Below are 27,440 nucleotides of genomic sequence, written 5' to 3'. Positions count from 1 at the left end.
CGACCGTTCATCCTATAAATCGATTGATGCATGGGAAAAAAATCAAAGAATTAATTTATGTGATAAACAATTTTATATCATATAAATAAGGACTCAAATTCGAATCTTGTGTATGTAAAAAATATTTATTTAAAAATGTAATCCGAATATTATATTATTCGAATCAAAATGAAGCCTTGGAAATGGAGAGTAAAAAAAACAAATAATCATCTATATTATTTGCCTTGTGCCGAGGTATAAGGAAACAGGATAAATAATTATTTCGAAAATGACGTGTCCCATTAAAATTATATTTTTTATGTTTTAAAAAATAACACTTTTACTAGATATATTTTATTTTTTTTATACTATCTTATAATTATAAAATAAAATAAATATTTATTCTCAAAAAGGATAAGGATTAAAACAAAAAAAGTTATGAACATATAGAAAAAATTATCATACCATAAAAAGATAGAAAAGCTCTACTTAATCACGGAAGGTAAGATTATGGTCCCAAGAAAAGGCGTAAAAGGCAAAGCCTAAAGAGGAAGGTCTCTCCCATTTGTTAACATCCACACCAAATCTCTTGCTTCCAAAACCCGAACCGAAGAAACCCACTTATCTCACTTGAGAACTCCCCTGAAGTATTCCAGTTCCTGTGGTTTTTATTTAAATACCAGTTGAGGAAAGTAGAAGAAATGAACAGTGGTGGTGATGCGTTCAGTATGGAGGCGCAGTACATACGGAGACACCACAGGCACGACATCAGAGACCACCAGTGCTCCTCTGCTCTTGTCAAACACATTAAAGCTCCTGCTCATCTTGTATCTTCTTCTTTCTGCTTTCTCTCTCTTTTATTTTGCCGGTTTTGTTCGGCTTTCTCGTCGTGGCTTAGGCCGTTGACTTGCTTTTCCTTTTTTACTCTCCCCTGGATCTACTAAAACTCACATCTGTTCTCACTTTGAGTTGTTCTCCAAAAGTCAAATCCTTGTTCATTTTGACGATGGGTTTGTTACATACATCTGTTCTGTTTTTTTGTTTAGCTGCTATATCCTAGAACTGTTGTTAGAAATAGTATGTGTATGTCCTTTTTTTATTATTAATTTTTCTGTTATGATGAATTATGGGATAGGTGTGGTCATTGGTAAGGCGGTTTGATCAACCGCAAAAGTACAGCCGTTCGTCAGCAGGTGTACGATGAAAGCGGACATCGGAATCGGCAGTGTTAGAGAAGTCACGTCAAATCTGGCCTTCCGGCCACCACCAGCACCGAACGATTAGAGCTTCTTGACGATGAAGAACATCCTAGGCATCAAAATCGTCGGCGGCGATCACCGCCTCAGGGTGAGTACAAACACTGTTTCTATCTTTCTTCTTAGCACTCTTCTTAGGTTGAGGTATAGTGTTAATAAATTTGTTGGCTCAGAATTATTCCTCAATCATGACGGTCCATCCCGAGGTTATTGAAGGAAGGCTTGGGACAATGGTGATCGAGTCATTCGTGGTCGATGTACCGGAAGGAAAACACCGTGGATGAAACTTGTTACTTCGTCGAGGCTTTAATCCGATGTAATTTGAAATCGTTAGCTGATGTCTCGGAGAGGATGGCAGCGCTGGACCAGACAGAGCCTATAAACCCATACTAATTGAGTCGTTATATGTTTTTTGTCCACTTTCTAACGGCAGGCTCTTTCAACACTCTTTGTTTTTGTTTCTCGCTTTCGTAGCTTTCCTTTTGACTCCGTATGTAGAAGCAGATAAGTTTATATTGTCTGGTTACCTGGTGGGTATGTACATATGTAAACAGTGGCGTGTGGTCTTATTTGTAAAGACGTAAGATTAAGATCAGAGGTGGAGACTTTCTTTATTTTCCATTTCCACAAGCTGTTGCAGCAGCACGATGAATTTGGAGAAACCGGTTCTCTTTGTTTTGTTCATTTTGGTGTCTGGTTTCTTGTTGTTTTGGTAAACTTTTTTTGGGTCACTCATAAGCGCGTTAATTTGAGTGCAGAAAGTGTTGGGACACCCTGGAAATGCACTTGCTTTTTTACTTTTGAGTCATAAAGTTGGAGAGCATTCTCACTCAAAGATCTCGTGATGATCTTTGTTAAGTTAGACCTAATCTTAGTGGAAAGTTCTCTGAATGAACTTCAAACACGTATCCATCTCCTGAGAATGCAAGTGACACCATATAGTAGAAAATATCATTTCATGTACCCGAAACTTGCAAGGATGTGATGGTTCCTAGGTTTGAATTCCATTAAAATCTTTTGCTCAAATATAACTCTTAACATTTTGATATTAAACGCTCATACCCTTAACATTTATTATGTTCAAACCTAAATTTTCAAAGAATAATAACAATTCTTTTACCTTATAAATTACTTGGTTCGTGCTTTTCAAATATAGTTAAGACCAATTTATCTCTCGTGTTATAAATGTATATGTGTTGAGACATTCAAAAAAGTTATTCACCAACATATCACACTTGATAAGATGCTAAGATAAGATCTCGATCATGCTTTTGTTGGTTTCCTCCAAAGTCATCTGTGAGCATTTAGAATCTTTACTATTTGAAATCTATCATGTTCGAAGCTAGTGATATTCTTTAATCTCTTGCCTCAGGATAATAAATGAAGATTAAAACTATAATTTTAACTCAACAATCACTTTCCAAGGGTGAAAATTACAATTTTTATTTTTATACTTGGGTTAAAAAATATTTTTTAAAAAGTTACGTGTTTAATGTTTTTACTTGGAAAATAATTTTGACCCTAAAATCAATGTTAAACAATATATTAATCAAACTTAGGGTAATAATTATTATTATTTTTTTGCTTTCTTTTGAATTAAATTAAGAGTAATATAAGGAATTGAAATGTGTAATCGAATTTGAATATTATAGTTGAATTATTTTAACTGTTTCAATTTTTGAGATAATTGTTTACACAATTTAACATGATATTAGAGCTCTTCATTTGGAATTCTATAATTACATTTCTCTTGAATAACTTTTTTTTCTTAAGCTATAATTCTTCTTTTATATTTGGTCCACACACAAATTCGTTAATAATTTACTCCATTTGTACGTTTAGAAGAGTGTTAATCATGTTTTCTAAACATGCGGGTGTTATTAATGTGGCTTATAGTATTTTTTTTATCAAAATAAGTATTTAAAATTATCTTTTTAGTCAAAATAGGTATCCAAAATTTTTTTTAGTCAAAATAAGTACCTAAAGTATTCTTTAATTAATATCACATTTCAACTATTTTGGAACTTTTTTTTATTAACTATGGTGATTACAAAGTAGTATCTGTTTTAAATACTCTCAATCATTTGACATGAATGTTGTTATTCGTTCAATCTATATCATACAACTTTCCTAGAATCTAATATAACATAATAGCCATAACTCAACTAAAATAAATTATTTAATATGTACGAATCACTTATCTAAGTAATTTATAAAATTATTATTTTTAGAGGTTTGAGGTTAAAGACCCGACTACAAAAGTGATTAGACATTAGCTTAATAAAAAACTGAGTAAATTTGTCCAAAAATCGAATCGATATACGCTCTAATATAATTTATTTAGACTGTAAAATAAGTAAAACACACGAAATTATATTAAAAAAACAGAAAAGAAAAAAGAGCAGAAGCAGATATCATGGCTGAGTAAGCTGTAATATTGTCTTATTTTACAGTGCGGTTAATTTGGTGTCCAGCAAAAGCCAGACAGCAAGGCTTCGGACTGTAATTTAATCTAGCAGTCAGAAGCCTTGATAGGAGAGTGAAAAGCGTCGCATGTCAGCCATAAAAGCCGCTTTGCTCCGTCGCAAAACGCGCTAAAGGTGGCGGAGCGAACCCCCCCCCCCCCCCCAAGTCTCCGGAGACGAGAGATGTTTTCAAAGGGTCAGTTTGAGTAAGGGATGGCTAATGCCCTTTTTATAGGCCACATATTGCATGTATTCCCTCGTTCATCGTTTCATTTCAACTCTCAACCATTGATTACCTAAGTTCCCAATCGACGTTAGAAGCTAACCAATGGTAGAATTTGATCCCACCCACATATTTCAATAGGGTATCTCTCCCATTTTGCATCCACCTTTTAGGAATTCGCAAACAAAATGATAACTAGAAAGTGATCAACCCACGCGTACAAAAAAAATGAAATTTAATGTGATCTAGTTTTTACCTATTAAAGAAATGAATTAAATCAACTTAATTATTAATTAAAATTAAAAATAAACAAATCATACCCTAAATGCGTTTTTTCTTCCATCCATCTAGGGATGAACTTAGAGGGAGCAGAGAGGGGACGGTCGTCCCTTAAAAATCTAAAATTACTACATAATTTATATTCTTTTAATATATATTTTTATTAAAAATCTATTTTTCGAAACTCTAAAATTTTATAAATTTAAATCTATTCACATAACTTAAAATCCTACGTCCATACCGACATCCATCCATCTCGATCAACAAGGAATAAAGCGGTGTGGGCATCTAATTCCTTGTCAAATCCACGCAAGAATCATAATATTTGGGGAATCTCCATATTGAATGGAACACAGCACTGGACCCAAAATGCAATCAATATTCATCCCACCAAACATCTTTGGCTTTATGACATCAGCTTACCTAAAATGAGTCTGCGAAAGAAATGAATTATTAAAACAAAAGAAAGCAACCTTATTGGAGTGTTAAAGTGTTACGTGTACATTGTTTATTTAATAATAATTTAGATTACAGACGAGATATACCGACTAGATTAAATATATATATTATTTTATTAAAGATATATAAATTTAACTGAGCTACCGACTTGATTTTGGCTGAACTGTTATTACAATATTTCAAAGAATAAAAGTTTAAATATACTTAAGAATATGTGTAATTTATGTTTGAGAGATCTAAATAATATAAACATTATATAAAAAAAAATTAACTAAACTTTTCTATATCAAATTCAAAAAACATAAATGATGATTCATCTTTTATAACTTATATATGAATATAATTAATCAAGTAAAGATAAATGTTTTACATAAATCATTCGTACTATAATATATATATATATATATATATATATATAAAGGCAGAATGACAAAATTAAGGGTTAAATATTCTTTTGATACCTGAATTTTACAAATTTATTATATGTACTTTTAGAAAATATTTTTTTGTCCTCTCAATTCTAAGGTTTCACCTTAATTAATTTGGATCGATCCGCGTCTACGTGTACATTGTTTATTTAATAATAATTTAGATTACAGACGAGATATACCGACTAGATAATATATTATTTTATTAAGATATATAAATTTAACTGAGCTACCGACTTGATTTTGGCTGAACTGTTATTACAATATTTCAAAGAATAAAAGTTTAAATATACTTAAGAATATATGTGTAATTTATATGTTTGAGAGAATCTAAATATAAACATTATATAAAAAAAATTAACTAAACTTTCTATCTCAAATTCAAAAAACATAATGATGATTCATCTTTTATAACTTATATATGATATAATATCAAGTAAGATAATGTTTTACATAAATCATTCGTATGCTATATAATATATATATATAATATATATATATAAAGGCAGAATGACAAAATTAAGGGTTAAATATCTTTTGATACCTGAATTTTACAAATTATTATATGTACTTTAGAAAATATTTTTTTGTCCTCTCATTCTAAGGTTTCACCTAATTAATTTGGATCGATCGCGTCGTACACCTGGCTTTGGAGTGAGTCTCCCAATAGAGATTTTTTGCATACACAAATACTCAACTCAGACCTTCATTATTATGATTATATTAACTATCCTATATTTTATGTTTACTATACAAATAAGTAATTCTTAAAATATTTAAATATTTTAAGTTAAATTCATATATTAAGCATTATGTGAAACTTTTAGATTAATTTTAAAATATTATGCCAACAAAAATATTATTTGTAAAAAATTAAATAAATTTAAAAATACAATCGATATCTAAATAATTATTATCTTTTGATATTATTATAAATCTATGGGAAAAAACTGATACTCTGTAAAAGATTTAAATTTAAATAATGTGTTTGTAGAGGGTATATAAATTTATTTTTTAACAATAATTTCTTATAATCTTTTTTTAAACAATGGCAACTAGATTTTAATAACAATGGAAGGAGTTAAAATTACAATACATCAAATATAGAGAGAAATTTGGAGACAATATCACCAAAATACTCATACAAAAGAAAAATTTAAATTAAAGTTACGAAGAAAATTAAACATTCGATGAGAATGATGCCAACATAAAAATCTAATAATCTTCATAAAAAACTCATTCTCTCTGTCAAATGAGACATTTGACTAAGTAATAAAGGAGTGGAGAGTGAACCACAATTTGGCAAGTTGCTTCGCTACACAATCTGATTACATTGACAAACAATCTTTTCACCAAAATAGGGGATCTGATTATATGTGACTATCGACTAACCAATCAGAAAATAAATATCGATAAATTTTGTGCGAGAACTAAATGACCGCAAAGGTATACGATAACAACAAAAAACCATGATGATCATGTAACAAGAGCTGAGAAAAATCATGTCAAAATGACAAATAATCTTATACAAAATTAAAAGGCTAAAATATACAAAAGGTGTTCAACGTATGACTTTAGTTCTAGTTTAGTGTCTAACATTTTCTTTATAGTTTGGTACCTAACATTTTTATCCCGTTACTCATTTAGGTGTTTGTGTCGTCAACATCGTAGTTTAGCTGTTAAATGACATTTGTCATAATGATATTTTTTAAAAAAAATTATTTTTTAAATATTTTAAAATTACCAGATTGTGACACGTGTTACTTAACGGCTAAAATTAACGGTCCGTCATGGGAATGAAATTAGACACCAAATTAAAATGAAATAAACGTTAAACACTAAACTAAAATCAAATACATACGTTGACCTTTTATATATTTAGATCAAATTAATAATTTAAATAAAAAAGACATAAAAAAAAAATAGTCATCGTGGTCGTAATCAATGTTAAAATTAATGTCGACCGACTAATAAAAAGGTAAAGAGAAAGAAGAACACGGTAAAGAAATATTGAAAGAAAACTGTAATCATTTTAAATTATTAAAGAAAATAAATATAATAATATAGAAATTAATCTGCATGAGTAGCAACGGAACTACTTTGTTTGGGCAGACAATTGTGAACCACACAAATGGCGTTAAGATGAGACAGTCCATCCAAGGACACCATAACAAAGACTGTTGTGATCGGACTTCCAACGTGTCAAGGGCAGATCTAATATCTCATTTCAGCATTCAAACTGCAGCAGCCAAAACCTCCTCCCAAAGCTAAGCCTTTGTCATCCGACCGACCCATTCTACAATTATGCAATGAGGACCTCAATGGAGCACTCGACACCCCTCTCCATTCTCTCCGACAGAAGAACAGAAACCAGACAACCACCATTTATCTCCATCTTCACCGTTCAAACCAGCTTTTATCAAGACCCAACCCCTAGAGGCTTGCATGGGGTCTACTGTACTCGTCGGTTCTTCCTACTGGTTTCGCCAAAGCTTTATCGTACGAGGAAGCCTTGCAGCAGACTACGGGGGTCCCCTTCCTCATTGGAAGTAATCCAAGTGGATCCTTGATACTGTCCTCGGTTTTGCAACTGAGAATCCCACGGTTGTGCTGGTGAGCTGTTGTTTTGGCAGTTCCATTGATTTTGTCTCAGCTGTTGAAGAATCCAAAGCCATGGGGAGTTTGAGTCCGCAAGGAATGCTTATGCCAAGCTAGGTGATGCCACTGCTCAGTTTGCTGGACATAAGGCCACTCAAGGAGATTAGAGAGTCGGAAGCCCTGACATTAGGGTTTTGGGAAGAAACCCGTATCAGTTGCCTATAATGGTGAAGATAAACCAGGGTTCTTGAAAAACTGTCTTTGAAATTCAAGGAACCTCAAATACTACCTTGTTCATCGTAGACAAGTAATTCTTGGAACCCTAGGCCTTATTGATGATTCTCTCTCTTATCTGATATTAAACGGATTGTGTCTTGGTTTCACAGACGATGTGTGCCTTGATTGAAGGAAGAATCTAGAAATGTATATGTCATTGCCTGACTCCTAGTTGATCCTAACCCAAAATAGTTGCATTTTGTTCCATGGTTTAAGACTTCTAAGTTGATAGTCTAAGCACTGTGGTATTAAATTGCAGTCGCAATACAGTGTAACTGCCATATTGTAATGTTTTTCAAGGTCACCGTGATAGCACAACTGCATCCGCAACATGCTTTAGGAAATAATCATGTTGTAACATCCGCAGCTGGAACACACCTGCAATTTAGTACTATGCCGAGCACTGACTGACGTACATTTTATGCAACTACACTTAACATGGTTTGCTTCATCTTCTAATGTTATTCAAATTTGTGTTGAAAGCCAGATTTGATGGGAACTCTGAACTGGCTGCTGAATTGGTAACTTCAAATGGGATTCAAAGCTGCTTATGCAGTAAAAGATGGTGCAGACGGACCTCGGGGATGGGTGGTATTTTCTGTTCCATATGTTTTTCATTCTTCTTTTCCCTTTAAAACTTTTTCAGTTGCTTCTTTGAGACTGTTTTCTGTTCTGCAGAACAGTGGTCTTCCCTGGATAACCAAAGAAAGGCCTTGATCTTAGCAATTTGACAGAAACATTCACTGAGGCCTTTGGAGTACACATCTTCACCCGCTCATTGTTTATGCATTTCTATGATTTTCATTTCATAGAGACTTGTTAGAGCTTCCATGGTATTTTTTTGGTAAATTTTCAGTCTTTCTTGTTGGTATTCTTCCATATGATAAATGTTTGTGATAATCTGCAGGAAGGATCAGATGGCCTGTCTGTTACTATGGGTGCTGCAGTTGCTGGGCTTGGCTTGGCTTTTTGGCATTTTCAGAGGTTAGCATTTTAAGTCCTTTTATTACCTTTGATTCTTTATTTCTGCTTCCATCAATTATTATTTTATTTAAGTTTATATATATAAAAAAGTCAAAACAACTCAAGTGTGGCATTCCCATGCCTTCCGCAGTTAAAACAATCCTTCAACTCTAGTTTGTATGCTTTCTTTATCTGCCTGAGCATTGATCATTTTTGCCAAGAAAATTTATCCACCACCTGTTTCTTTCAAATTCCCTCTTAGTTTCTCAACAATAAAACTTCGACAAATTTCTATATATTTTATTTGCTTGTGAACTCAAATTGGAGTGGAGCACCCCTAGCAACGCTCTTCCTGCACCTGCGGAGGCAAAACCCGAACTCAAAGTCGAAGCAGTGGCAGAATCCCCTCAAATTAATTCAGTTCCCAGACTAAATCCGAGGCAGATGCAATTTCAAGACCACTTTCACCATGTGCTTCTGTAATTTCCTTTGTTACTTCGTATGCTGTCGTATGTACTTGCATTATAAGTGGGAAATGCTTATGTTTCCTTTGTTATGGTTGCAGTACCCAGACCTGAAGCCTCCAACTTCGCCTACTCCATCGCAGCCTGCCACTAGCAAGGCTACTCTTTCACCGACGAGGTGAAACCAGAGTTGAAAGTTGAATCAGTGGCAAACACCTCCAATAATTCAGTTCCCAAAACAGAAACCACTGCTGATGGAAACTCCGGATTCTCTAGACCACTTTCACCATATGCTGCTGTAATGTCACTTTTATACTCCATGATTCGCATTTCTCTTGTGTTGTTTATATATTCCTACAGTTCCATGAACAGAGAAAAATGCTTACTTTGTGAATGGTTGGTTGCAGTATCCAGATTTGAAGCCACCAACATCTCCTACTCCATCACAGGCTCACAGCCTAGATATTCATGATTCCATTAATATATGTCGGTTTCTACGGCAAGCAAGACAACGGTTGGTCGGGAAATTTTTAAGCTGTTGAGTAAGTCCTTTTCGAGCTTAGACAATTATCTGTATCAAGAAACTAGAAAGAGTGGGAAAAAAGTGAACCTCCCAAAGTCTGCTGCAATCATCTGTGTGATCATTGGCTTTTGTAATTATTAGGTATACTATAGATATTACAATTATTACTTCATTATTTTGGAAGCACCTTTTCTAGCATCTGAGACATAGTTTGTAGTAGTATCATGCAAGTATGCGAATGGTCAAGTGCATTGTCGTCGGTCGATCAGCTGTAGAATGATAATTGTTTTTATTACATTGTTCGAAGATAAGTTTGAATGTCGAGCTCATCGAATGAGAGTATAATTCGATAGCATTATATCCGAGTTCATTCATGTCGATAAAAGCAGAAAGTAGGCATACTGTGAAGACAAATCCTTCATGTTCTGTATGATATAATTACTGAAAACCAAGGATTGATTAAAAATGAAAGAACAGCAATGAACAAGAGCACAAAATTATCCCAAACATCGGTTTACCTCATATGACGTTGTTGACATTTTAAGCTTGTTCCTCTTGTGTCCAATCTTAATCTCTTCAAAAACTTGCTCCCCAAGAATTCTCCTAAGCTACTCATTAGAGAGAAGATCCCTTAGCTCTGGCATTGCTTGTGGAGTATCTGGGATGGAAGGAATGACATTAGGTGGATAAGAGAATTCGGTTCTGGTGGACGTCAGCCTCTTTGAGCTTCCAGATATGGCAGCTTCATTGAATGCCGCTCGATGAGATGACCGAGTGACACCAATTCATATGAATCGTATAAAGGGCTGCCACAATCCCATATAAAAATCTTGCTTCTTCTTCTTCATTTTTGTCTCTGGTTTCCGATGAATTTCCATTCTAGTTCGATAAAAAGGAAACGAATTCTGGGATTTTCAAACAGATTTAATGGAGTTAAATATCTTTTAACAATGACTAAATAGTCGAGAGCCTTACATGTAAACAAAACTGTGTAGGAACAAGGGAAATAATCGTCCGAAATGCGGCGAGAAGAGATGACAGATCCGCTTATTAGAAATTGGGTTTCGACTCTGACAGATCGATTGAATAATGCGTCCAGTCCATGTGAAAACAAGAATCAAAAGATTCCAATTGCCTGCATTCTAATCATTATCTTATTGACAATATTTGGAAGCCAAGCAAAAATATGTAACTACAAAGAGTGGGGGCTTTAATTAGCACTTTTCTATCAAAATCACGGCAGTGTTTATCGTTGGATGAATGCAAGTATGCAGCAGCAGCAGCTACCCAGAAACATCAAAGAACTACAAAAGTCGGGATTTGTCTTGCATCGAAATTGGAAATGGACATACCGCTAAGCAATAAAAATCGATTGAAATAGGTGTGCTCATAGTTTATGGTTTTATAAATTAAAATATTGTAGATTTTTTTAATTGAACTGAGTTATATTTTTACTTAACTTATAATTATTTTCAATTTTATTATACGTAAAATAAATATTAAATTTAAATAATTAAATTTAATTTAAAAATTAATATAACAAATCGAAAATCTAAGTTAACGAAATAGAATTATTAGCGTCAACATTCAAAAAGATTAAAAATTTAAACTGTCAAAACCACTTTTAGATTAAAAATATTTTGTTTGAAAATGTTTATGTTTCAAAAAAATAAGAGTCGTCATCAATTATCGGTCATCTGTCCACGTATTAAATTTATATAAAAATAAGATATTTTATAAAAATTTTGAACTTTTAAGCACTACAATTAAAAAGTAAAGGTCAAGCTCTTTAATTAACCTAATTTTTTTCTCTAAAATTGTTTGTGTTGTCTTCTGTTTTTTCCCTTCTATTTTTATAGTCGATAGTGACACCAATTTTAATATTAATTATCGATTGTCTATGGTTATTATTTTTCTTGTCTTGTCATACTATGTTTTTATTTTTTGAATTTTTATTTTAAATAAGAATCTTTATTTTATAATACATTTTTTTCTCTATTTCATGGCACTATTTTTTTTGATTTGTTATGCAAAGGACCGTTAATGAGCACCAAGGGGGTTCGTAGAAGCAGGCGTTAAATAAGAATCTTTATTTTTATAATACATTGTTCTAATTAATTTAATTTTTATTTATTATTAAAGATTATGCATATTGATAAATATGGACGTAAGTATTAAAAAAATATTCGTCCTTTTATAGTTTCCATATCAATATGCAATGATAAAATTGAATAAAAGTTAGGAGAAGAATCAAGGTTTTGAAATAAAAAATAGTATAAGGTTCGATGTAATAGAATTAAAATAAAATTTTAAAATAATACAAAGTTCATGACTTATTTAATCTTATTGAACCCTTTTAAATTTAATAATTCAATTTAAAATAATAAAGAACCATTTAGACCCAGATAATTTATATTTTATCTCAAACCCTAAACTAGAGAGGGTTGTACGCGGCACTAGGGTTGGGTTTAAATGCATTTGCCTTGTTATTTCCAACAAAGGCTGCAATTTTGTGAAATAAAGTAGAAGAAAAGATAAGTCTGAATACAGTGAATCCCATTTCACCCATAACTAGAGAGGGTTGTACCACTACTATCAAGGGATGGATCGAGAAGCGGATGAGACCAATCGTCCTTCTTAAATTTTAAAATTATTATATATTTTAGACTTTTTGTATATAGTTTCTATTGAAAATCTATTTTCGTCTATTAAAATTTATAAGTTTTAATTTCGCTCCCTTGAAATTTTAAAAATTTAAATTCGTTCCTCCTCTAACATAAAATCATGTGTTCGTCCATGTTATTATTTATTTTGGCTCATTATAGAGAGAAGGAAGTCAAAATTAATTAAGACGTGATTTGGATTTTAGATTAGCAGCAGCCTCAGGCTGAGTGTTTAGCATTAAACGTCAAACTCAGAAAAGGTTGAGCTATAATTCATCTTATTTATTTTGGCTCATTATAGAAAGAAGGAAGTCAAAATTAATTAAGACGTGATTTGGATTTTAAAGGTTGCTTATATAATGTTTTTTATAACTGATCTTTAATCTTTACAATGTAATGAAATGATAATTATTTAGACAAAGAATATGACTAGGCCATTAAGATTTCGACATGGTTTATATGACGACTTGCTAAATAGTTCACACCAGCAATGGATCGAGGGGGTGTTGGTGGTACGGTCGCATCCCTTAGAATTTTCAAGTTTTATTATATTTTAGATTTTTCTTTATATTATATTTTTTAATTTCGTATCTCAAAAATTTTATAACTCCACACCCTTTAAATATTTAATATAACTTAAGTTTGCACCTCTAACTCAAATTTCTGCGTCCGTCCCTAGTCCGCACGTGTTTTAAATAATACATAAAAGTTATTAAAAATATTAAAATTTTAAATTATCCAACCCATTGAAGAAGGATAAATAAATTATCACATGAATATTGTCACGTTAACGTTAACAAATATTTACAGTTCAATCAGTTTTTTATGAAAATAATTTGAATAAATATTAACGGTTAAATGTAAAAATGATGAAAAAAAATTAGAGTTAAATTGACGGTCAGAGGCTAAATTTGAAATTATATAAAAATAACATTACATCAACAAATTTGATCAAATTAACTATTATTCGAGTATATTAAATTTTTACTTTAACCTTGTAAAAACAATCTTATTTGAACAGATTTTAAAAACATTAATTTTTTATTCGATTGAATTAAATGTTATAATTTTATTAAAATAAATTAGAGATTATTTCGTACACCCCTTTAATTTAATAATTTTTTTATCAATCTGGGTAAGTATAAAATAATATATGTTCAAAGATAATTCTTAATTATTTAATATTAAACACTCACATCCTGACATTCCTTAAACTCAAACCCGAAAATTTAAAGAATAACAATAATTTCATTTACTACTGAGATAGTTGTGTTTGTGTTTTATTTTAACAATTTCGAATGCTATTAGTACTTATAATCTGTTTTCATGCAGCTTACGTATTTGGAGATGGTTTGATTGTTGCGGCCAGCGACTTGGTAACTGAAACAAAAACAAAGAAGAAACTGCGCTTGAATCTCGGCTTCTTCCCATAAGGAACAAAACAACCTTTCCATTTTCGTTTTCATATTGTTACTTTACTCACTTTTCTCCCAATTTTAGCTCCTCCTCTCCTCATTTCCTATCTGTTTTCTTGTCTTCCTCATCCAGTTCTCTGCACTCTCTTTATATTCTTTCTTCTCTTCTTTCTCATTCAATCACAAACCTTGTCCTTTTCTGTATCATTAACTTAACTCCATATTGGAATTTGGAGCCTGTCTTTCTCTTATTGGATACCATAATTCTTTACACAAGCGATGTCCCATAATACATTTCCATCGGTCCTCAATAAGCCGCCGGGATACCACGACCCTAACTCTCCGACCATCCACTGGGTTCAGACCGCCGCCTCGAAAGCCGATTCTGCCGCCTTCATTCCGTCCCAAGAAGAAAAGGAGCAGTTGTTGTCATGTTGTTGTTGCTTTTTCTGCATTCTTCTCCATCCTTATTGCCCTCCTCCTCATCTTTGTCGCCGTTTTCTACTTCTGGTTCAACCCCAAACTGCCGGTCTTCCACGTCAGATCATTCCAAATCTCCCCCTTCAACGTCACCCGAAAACCCAACGGAACCCACCTCGACGCCGCGACGGAGATGGTGATCGAAGTGAAGAACCCCAACGGGAAGATGACGTATTATTTCGGCGACACAGTGGTCGACGTCAGCGTCGGAAAAGGCGGGGACGAGACTGAGTTGGGAACGATGAAGCTGCCCAAGTTCACCTCGAAGAAGAAAAGCACGACCAGTTTGAAAGTGGAGACGAAGGCGAGCAACAAGCAGGCGGATGATGCGGTGGCGAATAGGCTTCTGGCTGGGTACAAAGCCAAGAGCTTGGCCGTGAACGTGGCGGCTAAGACGAATGTCGGATTGGGCGTCGGGGGGTTGAAGATCGGCATGTTGGGGGTTACCGTTAGTTGCAAGGCAATCACCATGAAACCGCTTGCCGGCCGTGATACGCCTAACTGCGTCACCCACACCTTAAGATGGTAAGGACAACGTTAAAACTTTTCACCATTTTATGGGATAATGAATCTTTTAGTCCTTGAATTGACACCCTTTCTCAATTTAATATTAATTAATATAAATATATAATTATTTTTATGTATTGAGGAACATGCCGTTTACTTCGGGTGCAGGATCGACCTTCGCAGTTGAGGTGCATGGAGGAGGCAATTTCTGCTTAGGATTGAACCTTGTTTTTATTTTATTTTATGAATTACAATAAATGTATTTTATTATTGGCATTAGTTCATCTATTCCTGGATTGAACGTAGTTGTTAGATTAATTACTTCCTTTTATCTGGTCCGTTTTAGCATAATAAATTGAATTAAAACAAGACCATTAGGCGCCTCTTTTCATGTAACTAGTTAGTCATTTCAATTAAGCATTCTATGTAATTATTTATAATATTATATAAATCAAATTAAAGGTTAAACTAATTAAATTTTTAATTTTTAATTGAATTAATAAAACCATAATTTAATATAAAATAGGATTTATATCAATAAACCTCACTATTATAAAAGGTTTCTTCAGTACCCTTCTCCCTAAAACAATATCTGGTTTCTCATTGATGTACATTAACCCCTTTTTTTCAGGGCTTTCCCTGCACTCTGATTTTCAAATACAAAATTACATCAGTTCTGCTACGACACCTTACAAAGCTACCCAAACATAGTTTCAGTCCCAAACAAACAACTACCACTACTATTTCGTCCCTCTGCTAACTGTCAGCAGTAGTTTTGGGCTTGTAATTATGCCAAAGCTACATGCTTCGTCCGACTTTGAAATGTCAAAACTAGCTCGGCTGTAAGTTGTTTTCATTTCCTCAGCTGGCGGCCACTGCGTCGGTTCTTGGACTCGCGTCCAAGAGTTGATGCAGCTTGGAACCGGGCTTTTTCTCGTACATTTCACCTCTTTGTCCTCATTGTTGTTCGTAGTGATTCCTTTGCCGGTCCCAGTTGAGAAGCTTTCAGTCCCTCCTGTATATTACAAGAGCCATGGTATTAATAGGATAAATCAGGCGCGTGGTAATTAAATAAATCGAAAAAGTTGAGGAAGCTTAAAGTGCGTACCGCTAATGTAGCATTTTCTACCCTTAGTTTCTCTGATTTTTCAGTTAGTTGATTTATTTCAGATCTGAGTGTTGCATTCTCTGCAGTCAAGGACTCGGCTTTACGGGCGAGCTCTTCCGTCAGCCTACAAAATAATCATATAGCATTAGCTTCACATTATTCATCGTTATACCTCAAATCTGGTAAAAAGGCTCAAAGAAAGCATGCGAATACCTGCTTCCTCAACCTTGACCTTCTAGCAGATTCTCTATTCGATTGCTTCCTCCTCTCCCGTTTCAGCTCCCGTTCATTCTAGTTAAATTTCATGTATTAGCAACGGCTTAAGATAGCACAAGCCCATTGACCCAATGTATAAAAAACTAAAATGTGCATTAACTATTCAGAAAGAAACAAAATGGTTCAAATTATACACAAGTTAAAAAGCATATCTTAGCTAAGCTGAACAGTAGTAGAAATACAAGAATTGCACCCACAAATACCTGCATGCAGACTTCAGGAGGCATTACTGCACAAGGTACGTTCGCAGGACTAGACTTAGGATTCATAGAGGGAGGGTTCCTAAGCTCCAATGTTGTGCTCATGCCAGGAGAAAGTACAGCTCCAATTGGTTTAGAAGAAATAGTTGTAGTTACCTCCGCCAGAGCCTTTGCCTCATTTTTCCCATCTCCACCTGATACAACAGAGACATACATCAATACTAAACCTCCAGACATGGAGGTGGACAAAATGTATCCCGAGATGGATTTTTTTTTCATTTTCTAACACAAGTTACTTTCCGGAATCACAAAACAACTTCTAATTATCAAGGACATGAATCAAGCCTAGTAATGCACATTAAAGGAACCATGCGATTGCAAAATGCCTCAGATTTGACAATCATCCACTACTATACAGAAGTATGATCAAAACTTCAGGTCAACTCTATTATTCATCAAGATATACTTGGTGAAGAATGGAGTCATACCAATGGTTGGTGTTCCCTCCCTGCTTCTTTTCCGTACTTGATCCGTCTGACCAAAGATGCACAGTTATAAAAATAACTTTAGCACTCTATCCTTAAATCATTTTCTAACATACAGTCGTAAAACCAAAAAAGTTGGAAAACAGGTTAACCAAATGGGAAGGACATCTCACCCCAGTCGTATTTCCATCACTACCATCAGTAGAACCTTCAGTCTCCGCACTGCACACATTATCAAAAAAATAAGTCAAAATAAGAGGAAAAAGCACTTGGCTGTGTGAACTCTAACAAATGAGTTGCTATGGCAAAGCTCTTTAATCTTATTAATAAATTACTAGTCGGCCTTGAAAAGGTTAACAAACCTCTGGGACATTCTATGCTCGGCTGCACCATCATCTTTCTCAGCACCATTGCCTATTGACATAGCAAGGCCATCAAATCCTTTCATCTTCTTCGTTAAGCCGCATTCTGTATTTCCTGATGACTTTGTAGGAGTTTCCACAGCGGTGGCAGTCTGCAGTACAATGCTCTGGTTATATTCAAATGTGCTAAATACATAAGCAAAAGTAACTCCCCTTAAAGCAGTGGTTGTGCGTGGGCATAAAAAATAGACATGAATAAAAACAAAATAGCAACAGTTCAAGATGAATCATTCAACAGACAACCAGAGTTCCTGCAGGAGATGATGGAATATCATGTCCATGTTATCCTTGGATTTCAAGAGCAATCAGATAAAAAATGCATTAAGGTAAAATACAGTACAATAAAACCAGAGTTCTGGAGTTATTTAGCACTCAAATAATATCCTGAGGGGTAAAAAACGCAAATTTTCTTTATTGTGTTGCTAACTGTAATATAAGGAACTTGTTGACTATTACCAAGTTGGTAGTTGTATAAAATAGACTGCTGTCTAGACATAAGGCAGCAAGGAAAGGAGAATTATGCAACTGTACATGCACTATCCAAATTCAAACCTCTGAAAAGCTAAGCTCCTAGATAATTTGGTACAAAATTAATACTTACTTGAAAAGATAGTGACAAAGTAAACTTACCAAAGGAACTGCAGGATGGGCATAAACTCCCCCATGCGGGTAGATTGTTGCATAAGGTGCCCCATAATAAGGTGGCATCATAGGCTAAACGAATAAACAAATCAATATTTTTAATAATTATTTACAGAAACAAATTAGTAACTTAATAATTATTACAGAGTTATTCAATGATGAGCTTAAAAAAAGTTAAATGCCTTGGAGCGGCGGGCAATACCTGTGGAGGACCCACGTATAAGGGTGAGGGGCATGGCCAGAGGTCACAGCTGAGTTGTAATATGGTGGCATAGTGACTCGAGGACCAATATGCCTATATATGTAATAAAGAACCATAAATCCCCATTAGCAATTTCATAAGCAAATAGATTGGGCATTTTAGTTGAATAAATGTCTTAATAACAGCAGTGGGAAAGAGGGGAATAAGTGCACGGATAAGAAGATAACCTGCATAGCTGCCCAATCGTGATAGACATGAATATTAGCCTGATCCTGTGAATGGACAAGTATTGACCGATGCTATGAATATGAGCATAAAAATTAACAGATTCAATACAAAGCAAATTGTGCAACTACTACTTTAGAGATCCATCTTAATTCAATTAAACATGCATAAGCTCTTAGCTTACAGTTGGCACCGGTGAAGATTTCTCGGACTTGGACTTCCCTTCATTGTTGTTTCCCATTGTCAGGCACCAAAGTTGGAAACCTATTTTCTACAAATTTGTTCGCCTCTCTGTCAACTGCAATCAAGGAGAGAAACGTGAAGTTGCACATCACAGTAAATTTTCTCAAGAGCAATAGGAAGGGTTCAGAAATAGGATTAACAAGCAAAATGGAGTTAAATGGTTCAGAAAGTAATTTTTCTCCATTACTCTTTATGCAAATATAAGCCAATGATTTGATTTTAGAATGCCAATATCCCTCAAGTTGGAGTGCAGACCCAACGAATAAGATGTTATTCAATTTTTAAAAAACACACCATCAACATAACCAAAGCTAAACCTGTAATCATTGAACTGGCTTGGTGCATGTCAATAGCCACCTATAGCAACAAACACGATTTCCGGATATCTATTTTCATCTTCGGGTTAATCCAACCAGCTTATCATATACAACTCTACATAAATTAAAGCAAGTACAGTATGATGTAATTTGGTGTTCTATTTCATAATATCTCACCAAATTTCACCAAAGTCTTGACGAGCTCTTTAAATATTGGATTTTAAGTGCAAAGATTACAACAAAGTCTAGTCTTCTTCTACCATCATAAACCAATATCGAAACTTGACTCGTCTTAGGACTTAACTTTGGTAATATAAGTTGACACAAGGGTAAACACAAATAGGCTACTTTTGAAAAGTTATTGTAACCAAACACTAGGCTTACAAAGGGTTTTCATTAAGTTTCAAAACTTATGAATTTTCATCAACAAAATATCCCTGAGAAGAAAGGAGAAAAACTTTTAATTTTATGTTCACGAAAAAAAAAACCCTTTAAATGAAGAGATAGAGGAGAAAGGTTCTTCACCCGGACAAAATAGGGAAAGGTGAGGGTATATCCGTCTTTCAAGTACCCACACCTCAAAGTAAAGAGCGGTAGCAAATTTTGAAAATATAATCCACCGGATTAATCTGTCAACTAAACGACAAAAATACCCTTGAGACCGAGGTCGAAGATTTCAGCACTTGTCCTGCAAGCTTTTCTCTAAGCAATAAGATTATAAGTTCTGAAATACTGGTTTTCTTATTATAGATAAATCCGGGGGAAAATCGTCTTTTGGTTAAGTTCTGGTTCGGTTTTCAACGTCTAATTTCCTCATCTCAATTTCTTTGCTTCGTCAATTCTCCTTGAAAGTTATTCTAAATATTCCGGGCAAAATAGTCATGCAGATTCGAAGTTTCTTATCGTAAATTACGACGAACTCAAATAGATCCAAGAAAAAGAAAACGCTAAAGGTAACTAAAAGGACCAGAAGATGAAGGACGTATATGAATTACTTCAATAAATCCAACAAAATAACTTTTATATCTATTGAAAAGATTTAGTTCAGTACTTTGCTTCGTCATTCTCCTGAAAGTTATTCTAAATATTCCGGGCAAAATAGTCATGCAGATTCGAAGTTTCTTATCGTAAATTACGACGAACTCAATAGATCCAAGAAAAAGAAAACGCTAAAGGTAACTAAAAGGACCAGAAGATGAAGGACGTATATGAATTACTTCAAAAATCCACAAATAACTTTTATATCTATTGAAAAGATTTAGTTCAGTAAGGAGCTAGAGACATTATATTTTTTTCCATAACCATTAAAAACTTGAATTGAATCCTGCCCTACATTACTTCTCCATCTTTTAAAAGCAAAACACCAGAACTAGATTTAATTCCCAAACACAAAATTCCGCACGTTCATCAGCCCTCCAAACAACCAAAAACCAAAGCACTAATCCCCCGCTTCCAATATTTTGGAAAACCGAGGAAAAACAATACGGAACTTCAACTTCAACGTACCTTGAAACCCCGAATCCAGAAATCCTCTTCTCAGAAGCGAAAATTAGACAACCCTCAATTGTGAAACAGGAAAAGAAAATTATAAAAAAATTAAAAGACTGCATTATATTTATATTCATCAAAAACGAGAAACAAGTTTGGGTGTTTTTTTTTCTTTCTTTTCCAAATCCGCAGATAGAGAGAGAGAGAGATTTGAGTGGAAGAAGAAGAAGAAGAGGGAGAGCGCCAATGCAACAGCCACGTCACCGAAAACGTGTCGTAGAAAAGCAAGCGTATACGGAGGGGGGGCAAAGTTGGTGGTTGAGCTGGCCCATCGATATTCGCGCTGGTGATTTTATTATTCAAACGTCAGATGAGCCGTACACGTGTTGGCATTTAGTCGATCTACGCATATCGGTAAAGCGGGTCCAGCCTATTCCACCCGTCATGTGGGCTTACGTGGTCATGTTTAGTCATTTAAATGGAATGGACAAATCTTTTGGAATCCACCAATACCACTTGTTGATGACCTAATTCTAATTGGTGCCGTAACCCACGCTTTTGTCACGTAAGCATTATATTTTTTATATTTATTTATGAATGAATTATTTTACAATTAATTTTTTTGGTCAATGCCATAATTATATATTTAATGAATTATTTGTGGGTTTTATATTTTTAATTTATAAAATTATAGTTAAAATTTTGCTTTAATATATTATTCTATTTTTTTCTTATTTTTATGGCATGGAAAATATATATTCGGATTTATGAACTGAACTTATTAATTAAATCGTAGGGAGTTTACACTTTACACCCACGAAGAAAAAAAATCATCATTATAGCACCCGTAATTATGGCCATGTATCTCAAATAGATATCGTCTTTATCGCGCAGTATTAACATTTTGACAAACGGGTCGAAGGAATTCAAAATTAATATCTTCCATGTTCAATGACCAATCCTTTGGTGAAGGTTCCACTAAACACATAACACATAACACATAAAATTAATATCGTCTTTAGCTTTCATGTGTTCTGTTGAATGTCTCGTAACCACATAAACACAAATAGAAACCACAATAGAATTGACAAAAAATCAATGAAAAAAAGTGTATTATAACAAATATCATTCAAATTTAGATAACGTAACGTTTATACGGTTAAACTTTCAGTTACTTCAATTATAACATTAAATTTTGATTTTGACTTTAATTATATTATTGAGTTGTTAAATTCCAATAACATGTTGACATTCGTATATCCTTCCATCACTATAATAGCGTGGCTAAAACAATGTCATTTTTTATGTGATTATCGACGTTCAGAGCGATATCGTTTTAGGTACTAAAATTTTAGAAGTGTATCGTTTGTGTCGCTAAACTTCTAAATAATTCATTTTTTCGTACGATTTTTTTTATTGTACTTGGCAGCTAATTGTCACTTGTCACTAATCTTCATTCGCATCAAGATTGATACCAAAATGTTTACATTTTGCTTTTATTTCTTTTCATGAAACTCACTCTAAATCGATAAAAATTAATCCAAAGGTTCAACGTGCTAATACTTTGGGCTCCTACGGTGACTATTCGGTGATGCTAGTTTTGAGGAATTATATTAATCGTCTCAAAAAAAATACTTATTCGTTGTTCTAATTTTTGGAGAAAAAAATCTGAACTCTTAAATTTTGAGGAATCCACGGCCTCAAAAATGGAGCTTTTGTTTAATTTCGTCGAATTTGGATATTTTCGTGAAAAATCAATATTAGAATAAGAAATACGAGTGAACTTATAAAATTTGAAAGACTAAAATAAATTATCAATAAAATTATAAAAATATATGATAATTTAAATTTTTAAGACACGACCCAATTCCTTATTAATATAGGATAAGTATAAGACAATATTTATTTAAAGATAACTCTCAATCATTTGACATTAAACGCTTACACTTCTTACATTCATAGTGCTCAAACTCGAGACCTTGAAGAATAACAACAATTCATTTACTACCGAGATAGTTTGATTAATAAACTAACTCAAAGTAAATAAATGTTTTTATGTCTACCACACACATTTAGTTAAGTTCTTTCTTTCAAGCTTTTTATTTTCGTGACACGATCTATAATGCTATCAGATTCTCCACTCTCAAGTCTTATTTGATATGGAAAAGTTCATAATCAATCATCACTAATGATATTGATGCATATACATGCCTATTGATACTAGCACATGAATATTGATATTCTCATTGAAAAAAAAAACTACTTTTAAATAATCTTTATTTTTCAATCAAAATATTTTAATCTTATATTATTATTAAAATAAATAATATAATATAATACAATGATATTGTAAAGAATATGTTAGAAGAAACTGAACTTTAAAAAAAAGTTTATGTTGTATGAATCAAACGTGCTTTAAAACAATCACTTAGAAGATAACATTTGTTTCTTAAATATGATCAAAATCCCATGCTCAAAGCTCCATTGTCCATCGTGAGAAAATTGTTGGCCAATAAGTGAAGAAATAGTGAGAAAAAAATTTATTTTAATAGAGTCGAGAGTGCGTATTAAATTTAATAATACTTAAAAATTTTAGAATTAAACTTGATTCAAATTAAAATTTTACAAACTTAAGTTATAAAATTTAACATATATCATGGGGGTGTGGTGGGGTACTCACTATCCGAACGGAGTGCACTCATTGTCACCTTCTCTGACGCACGCTGTTTTGACTCGAATATCACTCTAATCTCTAATCTCCACCGTCCATCTTTATACTGAATCAAATAAACTTTCCCAAGTCTTCCAAGTGACGCCACGTGTACTCCAAGAGCTTTCCCATCAAATTTTAACCCTAAAGGAAAAAATTACATCGTTTCTCATCAAATGATATTCTCTCTCCTATTTTATTCACCTAACTTTCAGTTTTTCTATTTTGCTCACTAAACTTTACACATTGAATCATTTTGTTCACTCCGTCGTTAACCATTTAATGACGTTATGACATGGCACAAGCATCAAAATGACTTTGGTTTGAAAAACTCAAACGACGTCGTTTAGAATCCTATATTTAAAGTTCGGTGAGTAAAATAAGATAGGGAGTAAAGTTCAGTAAGGAATTGCGTAATTTACTTCTTTTTCATTTTCTCTCCGTCAGCCACCATGTTATTTTCATTCCGGCCACTATCCACTGTCGTTAACGGTGATCGTTCGATCCCAAATTTTATGGGTCGGTTCATTTCGAACCATTGAGTCTTAATATGGTGGTTGTTTCACCGAAAAATATTCTAAAACCCGTAATATTGACTGAAACGTTTCGACTTCATCTCTTTTAATCTTAAATTCAGAGACTTCAAAGTAACTTCTGACAAAATGGAGGTCGAATTTAAAATCATGATGTCAAGGCAAAACAACGCGTGAAATTTGGAATCGAACGACCACCATCTACAGCGGTCAACAGTGGCCAACAGTGGCATCTCACCACCTTATGAATTTTTATTATTTTCTCAATTATTTTATATTAAAAAATAAAATAAAAAAATACCACGTCATCCAGTCGTTAGAGAGAAAATAGGGGAGTGAGCAAAATGATTCAATATTTAAAGTTTAGTAACTAAAAATTAAAAAATTGAAAGTAAGGTGAGAAATTTAGGATAAAGAGTATAGTTCTGTGAGCAACGGTATAATTTACCGGGTAAAAATAATCCATCTCTGACGTAGAGAGAATCGACGGTCGAAATTTAGTGAATCGGAGGGATAAAAATGAACCACGATGAGAGCAAGAAATAAAGCATCCCACTGCCAACGAAGCTTGGCAGGTCAATTTATTCTTAAACAAATAAAGCATCTTAATACGTAAGGGGAGTGGTCTCCAACTGCTTTGTCATATGTTGGTGTGTGAAAAAGTGAAAGTGGTCCCGTCCAGCTCATGTTTATGCCGCTTGGACTTTCTGGAAATCATCAGTGGCCCACATTTCATCGCCATATCTCCACGTGGGAGGATCCTACGTCTCCCACTCGTCTGATTACTCTCCCTCTTAAACCCACTTTCATGCCTTCATCAACTAAAAGCATTTTAAAAGAAAAATTAGTAATTTAAGCATTCTTCTTTGATACACTATCTATACTTGATGTTTTTTATATTTTCTAAATACTTTTCAAATGATACAATAAAAAATAGATTTAATTATTTTTATAAAATTATCTCTCAATTAATAATTATTATTACATAAATTTTTAAAATCATTTTTTAATAAAAAATTTCTAGAACATATGTCATTCATTACAATTCACCACTAATTTTATAAGATAAATTTTACAAAGGATCATTATGCTATGTCAAAATTGTCCTTTTGAACATTTAACTTTTTAAAAGTTACATAATGAATATTAAATTTTAGTTTTGTTACAAAATGGGCACAAAATCATTAAGAAAATATCTCATTTGACCTTTTAATTATAACTAAAATTTAATTTTATTCTTAATTTTAATTGAAATAATTCTTAATATATTCGTTGAATTGAAAATAAAATAGATATAGAAAATAAATATAATCTTTTATTTTTACATTATAAATATTAAATTTTGTATCATATAAATTAAAAATTATTGATATGATATTATATAAAATTATGGATGTATGACTTTTAAATTACATTTAAATTTGTTAAATAAAAATCATTTCCTTAGCCACTCTCACCCTCATTTGTCTTTTTTTTTTCTTTGAGTTTGTATCGTTTTTTAGATCATATCAACTTTTTTTCTTTGATTTATTTTAGCCGGTAGTAGCACCGAATTTAATGTTGATTGTCGACCTCCGATTCTCTTTTCTCTTTGTTTTTTCTTTTGTTTTTTAATAAGAATAGTTTTAGCTATGTTGTACGTTTATCTCTGTTTTTGTGATATGTTTATCTCTGTCTTTGTGAAACATTTTTTTATTTTTTTCTCAATCGTTTTACCGTTCTCTTATTTATATTTTTCAGGGTTGAATTTGACAATACCACGACTAATAAAAATTGTGCTTATTTGAAATCTTGTTGATCTTTACTACTATGGATCTTTGGATTGAATTTGGATGTGTGATTTTACGTTTGTGGATAATTTCTCATGGCGCTCGGCTTTGATCTGTAATTGTCGGTAGTCTTTCAATAGCTTAATTTCATTTTGTGGTTTGTTTGTCGATGAAATCAAATTTATTCGCATCTATTTTAGTATCTTGGTTGGGTTTTTAACCTTTCTCGTGTATAGTCTTTATATGGTCTAAAGTTGCTAGTTTCACTGTTATAGGAAAAATTCAAATTATATATTTAGTTTTCGATGATAGTTGTAAATTCTTTTTGTAATTTTGGATATTTTCACTTTTTAATAATACTAAAGGCTTCTATTAAAAAATTATTAAATAAAAGTTAAATGCTTAAATCACATAATTAATAAAAAATTTATTATTTGATAGTATACATTTTCGAACATCAAAAACTATTTAGTATATTATTCATCCCTTAACAACATGTAAAGATTGTTATTTATATTGTAACAACTTTTAAAAATTTAATAATAAATAAAATTAATTTAAAAGAATTTGTGACTATTTAAGAATTTTATTACATTATTTTATATTAGTAATGATACATTTCAATAAATGTTACTCATTGTATCCTTTCACAAAATAATTTCTCATGCATTAACACGCGATGGAGTAAACTAGCTGCATATAAAATACTATCACTATTTTATAAAATAAAAATTTTCAAAATATTATCAAAATAATATTCTCAATTTAAATGTGAAAATATTTTAAATCGTACACACACATATATATATATATATATTTAAAATATTGCTTAATTATGCTTTAAAATGACCTAATAAATGCTATAGTTTTTGTCATTTTTTAAAATGTGTACTTTTATTTTATTTTCTTCCAATTAACTATTTTTTAACTTTTACAGGTGTCTAAACGTTACAAACATTATCATTTTAGATGTTTGGGCCATCAACGGTGTTAATTTATCTCGTTAAATGACACGTGTCACAATCTGGTGATTTTGAAATATATTTTTCTAAAAAATATTATTATATTATAAGAAAACCTTAGTTCTCTTAAATTTAAAAAAACCCCAAAATACTTAAAAATCCCCATATCCTATCCTTAATCCACCATGGCCCCTCTTTTTGGCCCCGTTCATCGCCGTTGTCGTAGTCCATGTCATCCTCCTTATTAGTCGTTGAGATCGTGTGGGATCACGGTTTTTATCATAGGGTTTATGGGTTATAAAACGTTAATTTGTTGTCAATTGATCACGATTTCATGAGGGTTTTGATCGATGGGGGGAGATGAGATTGGGTGGAGCTTCGTTAACGACAAAGGGTGATGATCGATGTGGGTTTAGGGGGTGAAACGAAGGTTTACAAAGTTTTAGGCTTATTTCAAAATGTTTTATATTTTTATTTTCAAAAATATAATATTTTAATTAAAATTAAAATTTCTAAAATACAAAATTGTGATAAGTCACTTAACAGGGAAATTAATATTGTTTACTGCCTGAACACCTAAAATAGTAATGTTTGTAACGTTAGAAACATAGATGGATAAAAAAATAGTTTAGGCATGTAATACCCCAAACTTCGGGTCATTGATACAAGGCACCTATTCGAGAATTGAGGTATAGTTTGGATATTGGTTTTGGTATTAAGCCTTTTAAGAAAAATAATATAGTTTGATCACTTATTTTTTAGGCTTAATACAACAATAAGTGTCTGCACTTTGTCTCAAAAAATATTTGAGTGTCTAAAGAATTTTTTTCTAAAATTAGGTGCTTAACGTTTTTAACGAAACACTTTTAAGTGGATGAAC

The 27,440-nt window shown here is 32.7% G+C and overlaps 4 pseudogenes; 3 read left to right on the top strand and 1 right to left on the bottom strand.

Annotated features, from left to right (window-relative positions):
* Positions 1–468: 468 nt before the first annotated feature.
* Positions 469–1,919, top strand: LOC120199607 (annotated as a pseudogene).
* A 5,479-nt stretch (positions 1,920–7,398) lies between these two features.
* On the top strand, positions 7,399–10,021 carry LOC120199455 (annotated as a pseudogene).
* Positions 10,022–14,270: 4,249 nt separating this feature from the next.
* Positions 14,271–15,000, top strand: LOC120199454 (annotated as a pseudogene).
* Positions 15,001–15,560: 560 nt separating this feature from the next.
* LOC120199606 lies at positions 15,561–20,698 on the bottom strand (annotated as a pseudogene).
* Between the last annotated feature and the right edge of the window lie 6,742 nt (positions 20,699–27,440).

This window comes from Hibiscus syriacus, unplaced genomic scaffold (genome assembly GCF_006381635.1).
Source record: "Hibiscus syriacus cultivar Baekdansim isolate YM2019G1 unplaced genomic scaffold, ASM638163v2 tig00005459_pilon, whole genome shotgun sequence".
Taxonomy (NCBI): Eukaryota; Viridiplantae; Streptophyta; class Magnoliopsida; order Malvales; family Malvaceae; genus Hibiscus; species Hibiscus syriacus.
The sequence above is the reverse complement of the archived record's forward strand: the minus strand, read 5'-3'. Positions and strand labels throughout refer to the sequence as shown.